Source organism: Pongo abelii, chromosome 4, assembly GCF_028885655.2.
Source record: "Pongo abelii isolate AG06213 chromosome 4, NHGRI_mPonAbe1-v2.0_pri, whole genome shotgun sequence".
NCBI lineage: Eukaryota > Metazoa > Chordata > Mammalia > Primates > Hominidae > Pongo > Pongo abelii.
This window is the reverse complement of record NC_071989.2, coordinates 93,927,175-93,934,869: the sequence shown is the minus strand read 5'-3', so window position 1 is coordinate 93,934,869 and position 7,695 is coordinate 93,927,175. Positions and strand designations below refer to the sequence as shown.

The following is a 7,695-nucleotide window of genomic DNA, read 5'->3' as shown; positions in this document are numbered from 1 at the left end:
ACCAATAACCTCTTAAAGTTCCCACCTTTCAACACCATTACAATGGCAAGTACATTTCAACATGAGTTTTGAAGAGAACGAACATTCAAACCATAGAAGCAAACATTGCCTTGCCATATTTTACTTTTTTTTTTTTGAGATGGAGTCTCGCTCTGTCACCCAGGCTGGAGTGCAGTGGCGCCATCTCAGCTCACTGCAACCTCTGCCTCCCGGGTTCACGCCATACTCCTGCCTCAGCCTCCCGAGTAGCTGGGACTACAGGGGCCCACCACCACACCCCGCTAATTTTTTGTATTTTTAGTAGAGATGGGGTTTCACCATGTCAGCCAGGATGGTCTCGATCTCCTGACCTCATGATCCACCCACCTCGGCCTCCCAAAGTGCTGGGATAACAAGCGTGAGCCACCACACCTGGCCCATCTTTTACTTCTTAATTGGCTGTACTTCATGAGATCTCACTGACACTGAGATAAATTAATTCCTCTGTGATATCTAAAATTAATAATTCACAGGGTTTTGTATTTCCATTTCTTGGTTACTAAGTGGGCATATCATGTTATGTGCTATGAATACATGATATGTGTAGTAAATGCTCCATAAATATTTGCTGGAAAAAAAGTTAGTTAGAAAATAGGGATTTCTTTAAACCACTTTTTTTCTTCTTTCAGATTTTGTTCAACATCTTCTCTGAGTCCATCCTCACAGCTACCCTGTCAAGGTGGTCAGCGTGGATATATCCTTTTTCTGGCCAGGTGCTCATTTGAAGTAGTTACTACCAAGCAGCCACTGCTTCTTTTCCTTTATATAGGAAGTTCATCCCACAGTCTCTGATGATAAAGCTCCCTTTTTTCGACAATTGACCTCTTTGTAGAACTGGAGGCAGCAGCCAGCAAGTCAACTTGCACTGTCAAATTACTATTGCAGCATATTCTTTGCCAAACAGGGAACTCAGGGTGCTTGTGGTGAGACACAGTATATCTATGAACATTCTTTCCTCATCTTCCCTTTGGATATGTTGCAACAGATTCCACTGGCTTCTTAATATTTAAGAGGTTGCTGCTGCTTATCAAACTAAAATCAAAAACAGAAATTCCAGATTCTCCTGATTCTCAGGGTACTCAACTTGAGGGTTAGGCATGCAGGAAGCTGCTTTTCTCCAACCTTGACTGGGTGGAAGGTAATTTGGGAAAAGGAAGAGAACAAAGTAAGGTCATTCCCCAAGATTCTTTATAAATGTTCTTCTCTTCTCTTTGTCCTCCACCTCCTTCCCCATCACACTTTATTAATCAGCAACATATTCTGGTTAGATAGATCTTTTGAAACTACCAGTTTTGTTTTCAGTGATGTATATAATCACTTTTCTATTCAGACAGTCACTATGAAACAAAAATGGAAGTTTTTCTTTTCTGTCTGAAGTTACTAGGCCGATTAATAATGTGGCATATCATTTTTCATACATCAGTTCATAAGATTTATTTTGAAATATAAAATTAGTTATCCTTCATATAATATAACTAGCATATCCTAATGGTGCTCCCCTAAGCTCCTACAATTATCCTGTTCTCCTACCTAAGTATACTTACCAAATAAACTCAAGTTCTTTGATATAGAACACAGGCCAGACAACCATTTGTTTTACTGATATTCTTTCTTTTTCTTTTCGTTGTAATGGAATTATGATTTAGAAGTCTGAATGAAGAGTTAAAAAAGAGCAGAAAAAAATGTTTTACATAGTCTTGTTATTAATAATTTCACAAATTTAATTTATAGTAGATTTAATTGTTCTCTTCTTAATGAATTAAACAACCGCAATCATTACTTTACCATTCTTTGTCAGATATCATTGGATCTTCTAAAGAGAAAAGAATAAAAATACTTTAAGATCTAATTCAGACATACAAGACTCAGATTTTGGCCCTCTACAATAGTTCTCAAACCTTAGCATTTATCAGAAGCACCACAAAGGTTTGTTATATAAGAACTTGCTGGTCTCTACCCACAAGAGTTTCTGTTTCAGTAGATCTGGAACAGGGCCCAAGACAGAATTTCTTTTTTTTTTTTTTTTTTTTTAAATTTTGAAAGTATTATTTATTTATTTATTTATTATTATTATACTTTAGGTATATCTCCCAATGCTATCCCTCCCCCCTCCCCCACCCCACAACAGTCCCCAGAGTGTGATGTTCCCCTTCCTGTGTCCATGTGTTCTCATTGTTCACTTCCCACCTATGAGTGAGAATATGCAGTGTTTGGTTTTTTGTTCTTGCGATAGTTTACTGAGAATGATGATTTCCAATTTCATCCATGTCCCTACAAAGGACATGAACTCATCCTTTTTTATGGCTACATAGTATTCCATGGTGTATATGTGCCACATTTTGTTAATCCAGTCTATCGTTGTTGGACATTTGGGTTGGTTCCAAGTCTTTGCTATTGTGAATAATGCTGCAATAAACATATGTGTGCATGTGTCTTTATAGCAGCATGATTTACAGTCCTTTGGGTATATACCCAGTAATGGGATGGCTGGGTCAAATGGTATTTCTAGTTCTAGATCCCTGAGGAATCACCACACTGACTTCCACAACGGTTGAACTAGTTTACAGTCCCACCAACAGTGTAAAAGTGTTCCTATTTCTCCACATCCTCTCCAGCACCTGTTGTTTCCTGATTTTTTAATGATTGCCATTCTAACTGGTGTGAGATGGTATCTCATTGTGGTTTTGATTTGCATTTCTCTGATGGCCAGTGAAAAAGAAGACATTTATGCAGCCAAAAAACACATGAAAAAATGCTCACCAAGACAGAATTTCTAACAAGATGTCCTGAAGCGCTGGTCCAGCATCATGCTTTGAGAACCACTGTAATGAAGTGTATAGAAGAGTTTCACATAATCTGTGAAACAATATGTAAAACATTGTGTATCTGCATATACACTGTTATGGGGACATAATCCAGTATTTCATCATATTTCCAAAGAGGTCAGTAAACATGGTTTCATCGCTCATTAGTTTCTTCTTAGTGTTGTGGTATTAGAACCAAATAAATACAATAAAGGATATTTGCAATTCAATTATATTTCATTTTAATGTCTATAAGAACTGTGGCCTTACCAGACTGGAAACAGTTTGAAAAGGAAACAATCATGCTGCTTAACTTCAATGACAAAATTAGAATTTTTTTAGAATAATATCATAGAATGCCTTTAACTTACTCTTAGTGGCAGTTAAGAATATATTAAAATGTCTTAAGATGAGCTAAGAAAGGTAAATTCAGTAAAACAGTAAAAGAAATTGGCAAATAGTTGGGGGGCAAGGTGAAATACTCCAACTAATTTTAATAATTCAGTCAGGTAACTTAAAAACAGGAGGTGTTAACGGATAAAACACTTTGTGAATTGTGGGTTTCCTGTTATAGAATCATAAGCAGTATTCAGTTTGGTATACCACTAGCTTTGGTATGAATCTATTTCATGTCCTGATCAAAGATATATTTGGTCAATATGCACATTCAGGACACTAAGGCTGGGACACTACCTTTGTGCAATGTTATTGTTTAATTTACAGATTCATGCCTTACATTCATACATGAAAACTTTAGGAAAGTTATAAATAGAGACAATGGCACACCAAAAATTATGTTTGGGGGCTAAGTTAAAGGAAAATAATGCATATATTTGTAATATTGATGATGTTTATGAGAAATTGACATATTAGAGTGTCTGGTAGCTTGTAACTCCAACTTAAATTAGTTAAAATCAAACAGTGTATGTCTTTCTCTTATTGCAAATAACGTTATAAAGAACATGGGGTACAGATATCTTTTCAAGAAACTGATTCCATTTCCTTTGGATATATGCTCATAAGATTGAACTGTTGGATTATATGTTAGTTCTACTTGTAACTTTTTGAGGCATCCCATGCTGTTTCCATAATGGCTGTACTAATTTACACTTGTTATCTTTCATTTTTTTTCTGAAAGTAGCCATTGTTAACAGCTGTGAGGTGATAACTCATTTAGGTTTTGATTTGTATTTCCCCGATGATTAGTGATGTTGAGGACCTCTTCATGTACCTGTTAGCCATTTGTATGCATTCTTTGAGAAAAATGTCTATTCAGGTCCTTTGCTCATTTTTAAATTGGTTTATTTGTTTATTTATTGTTATTAATTTGTATATTTTTTATATATTTTGGATATTAATGTCTTATCAGGTATGTGGTTTGCAAATATTTGCTCTCATTCAATAGGTTACTTTTAATTTCATTGATTGTTTTCTTTGCTAAGTAGAAGTTTTTTAAGTTTGATGAAGCACCACTCATTTATTTTTGCTTTTGCTGCCAATGTTTTTGGTGTCATAGCTGAAAAAATAATTGCCATGACCAATATCAATGAGGTTTTTCCCTATTTTTTTTCTAGGAGTTTTACATGTGAGGTATTACATGTGAGTCTTTAGTCCACTTTAAGTTGATTTTTGTATATGGTGTAAGATAAGGGTACAATGTCATTATTTTGCATGTGGATATGTGGTTTTCTTGACATCAGTTATTAAGTAGGCTATACTTTCCCTATTGTGTATTCTTGACTTCCTTATCAAAGAGAGGTTGACTGTATTTGCCAAGGTGTGTTGTCTGCGCTCTCTATTATGGTCTATATGTATTTTTTTTTTTAAACCAGTACCATACTCTCTTGATTACTGTAGCTTTGTAATGTATCTTGAAACCAGAAAGTGTGATTCTTCCAGCTTCGTTCTTCTTTCTCAAGACTGCTTTGGGGCTAATACTGGTGGTTTACATCGGCAATCCCAGCACTTTGGGATGCTGAGGCAGGAGGCTTGTTTGAGTCCAGCAGTTTGGGACCAGCCTGGAAACATGGTGAAACCCTGTCTTTACACAAATTACAAAAGAAATAGCCAAGTGTGGTGGCATACACCTGTATTCCCAGCTACTGAGGAGGCTGAGATGGGAGGATCACCTGAGCCCTGGAGTTTGAGGCTGTAGTGAGCTGTGATCACACCACAGCACTCCAGCCTGAATAACAGAGTGAGACTCTGTCAAAAAAACAAACAAACAAACAAACAAACAAAAAGATGGCTGGTATAGTTTGGCTCTGTGTCCTACCCAAATCTCATGTCAAATTGTAATCCCCATGTGTCAGGGTAGAGGCCTGGTAGGAGGTGATTTGATCATGAGGGCGGATTTCCCCCTTGGTGTTCTCATGATAGTGAGTTCTCATGAGATCTCATAGTTTAAAAGTGTGGCATTTCCCCCTTATCTCTCTCTCTCTTTCTCCTGCTTTGCCATGGTAAAATGTGCCTTGCTTCCCCTTCACCTTCTGCCATGATTGTAAGTTTCCTGAGGTACCCCCATCCATGTGGAACTGTGAGTCAACTAAATCTCTTTTCTTTATAAATTACCCAGTCTCTGGTAGTTCTTTATAACAGCGTGATAATGGACTAAACAATCGCTTTGGCTATTTGGGGTCTTTTGTGTTTCCATATACATTTTAGAATTGTTTTTTCTATTTCTGAGAAAAATGTCATTGTTATTTTGATAGGCATTTATTTTAGTCCATTTTCTCTGATTATAACAGAATGCCTGAGATTGGATAATTTATACAGAAAAGAGGTTTATTTCTTGCAGTTCTGGAGGCTAGGATGTCCAAGATCAAGTGGCTGCATTTGGGTGGCTTCTGGTGAGGGCCTTGTGCTATTTCATAACATGACAAAAGACATCACAGGGCAAAAGGAGCTGAGTTTGCTAGTGCAGGTGTCTCTTTCTTCTCATATAAAGATACTAATGCTCTACTCTCATTTTGTCATCTAATCCTAGTTACCTACCAAAGGTCCCACCTCTCAAAAAGCATAGTCAAATTTCCCATCCTCTTAATTCTGTTACAATGGAGACTACATTTCAACATGAGTTTTGGAGGGGACAAACATTAAAACCATAGCAGGATTGCACTGAGTCTGTAAATTACTTTGGGTAGTATGGATGTTTAACATTATTAATTCTTCCACTTGATGAACACAGGATATTTTTCCTTTTATTTATGTCTTCTCCAATTTATTTTATTAGTACCTTGTAGTTTTAATTGTACTAATCTTTCATCTCCTTGGTTAAATTTATTTCTATGTATCTTATTCTTTTTGATGCCATTGTAAATGGAATTGTTTTCTTAATTTCTTTTTTGGATAGTCTTTGGTTGATGTATATAAACTCAACGGATTTTTGTATGTTAGTTTAGTATTCTGCAACTTTACTGATAAGTTAGTTGTAACATTATTTTGCAGATTCTGCAGTCTTCTATGTATAACGTCATCTGCATGTCTTCGGCAAACAGAGACAATTTAACTTCTAAAACCTGCCAACAAAGAAAAGCCAAGAACAGATGGCTTCACGGATGAAATCTACCAAGCATTTAAAGAATTAGTAGCAATTCTCAAACTCTTTCAGGAAATTGAAGAGGAGGGAGAACACTTCCAAACTCATTTTAGGAGTCCTGGATTACTCTCAAACCAAAGCCAGATAAGGACACTACAAGACAAGAAAATCACAGGCCAATATTCCTGATGAACATAGATGCAAAATTTCTCAACAAAATACCAGCAAACCCAATTCAGAAGCACATTAAAACAATCACATACCATGACCAACAGACATTTTTTTTTCCCTGAGATGCAAGGATATTTCACATATGTAAATCAATAAATGTAATAGAACACAGTAACAGAATTAAGGATAAAAATTTTATGATTATCTCAATAGATTCAAAAAAATCATTCAACAAAATTCAACATTCATGATTAAAAATTCTCAATAAATTACTAACATAAGGCATATACCTTAATATAGTAAAGGCCATATACAACAAGTCAATAGCTAACATTATAATCAATGGTGAAAAGCCTAAAATATTCCATCTAAGACCACCAACAAAACAAAGGTGCCCACCTTCATCACTTCTGTTCAACATAGTACAGGAAGTCTTAGCCAGACTAACCAGATAAGAAAAAGAAATAAAAGATATGCATGTGAAAAAGAAAAAAAAAAAAGATAAAAGTGGTTTAGAAATGAAAGGTGAGTTAGGTCGGAAAAATTGGCATGTGGAGTAATTCATTTATGTTTTCTAAGCCAAAGTTCTCTACTTGGATATTTAGGAATGACTACCGACTTCGTTTATTTGCTGTAAACACTGAATGACAGAATACCTAAGGAGCCACAAATAAACATCAACAAGTAAAAAAGAAAACTAGCATAGCATTTTTAACACAGAATATAAACATGAAGATTCAGAAGTGAGATATTTTCCGGGATATCAAAGCCATTTGTAAATTTCAAATTATTATTTTTAGGCACTGTATCTCCAAAGCAAGTCATCTGATTTCAAAGGATTGCCAACACAGTCCCAAATTAGTATCTAATTTTATTGTTGAAAATGAAAATCATGTGAATATTTTTAATTGCTGCTTAGATCAAGTAATTTCCTATACATTATCTATTTTTACAAAAAAAATCATTAGAAGGTTAGAATGCATAAAAATGTAGTAAGGCAGTGAGAATTTGAGAATTTAGACTACCCTTTGGTCATAAATCTGCATGCACTTTCTGTTTGTTTTGTAGGGGGTGTTAATGAGGAGAATTTTTTTAAATTAAGGATTTGGAAATCTCTTCCCGAATTAGTAAGGAATAGAAGCA

General features: G+C 35.5%; 1 long non-coding RNA gene across 1 annotated transcript; it reads left to right on the top strand.

Moving 5' to 3' along the window:
* Positions 1 to 666: 666 nt before the first annotated feature.
* On the top strand, positions 667 to 7,303 carry LOC129059452 (uncharacterized). Its single transcript, XR_008525354.2, has 3 exons — positions 667 to 752; positions 2,750 to 2,981; positions 6,291 to 7,303. It is a non-coding gene; the product is annotated as an uncharacterized LOC129059452 (long non-coding RNA).
* Positions 7,304 to 7,695: the final 392 nt, after the last annotated feature.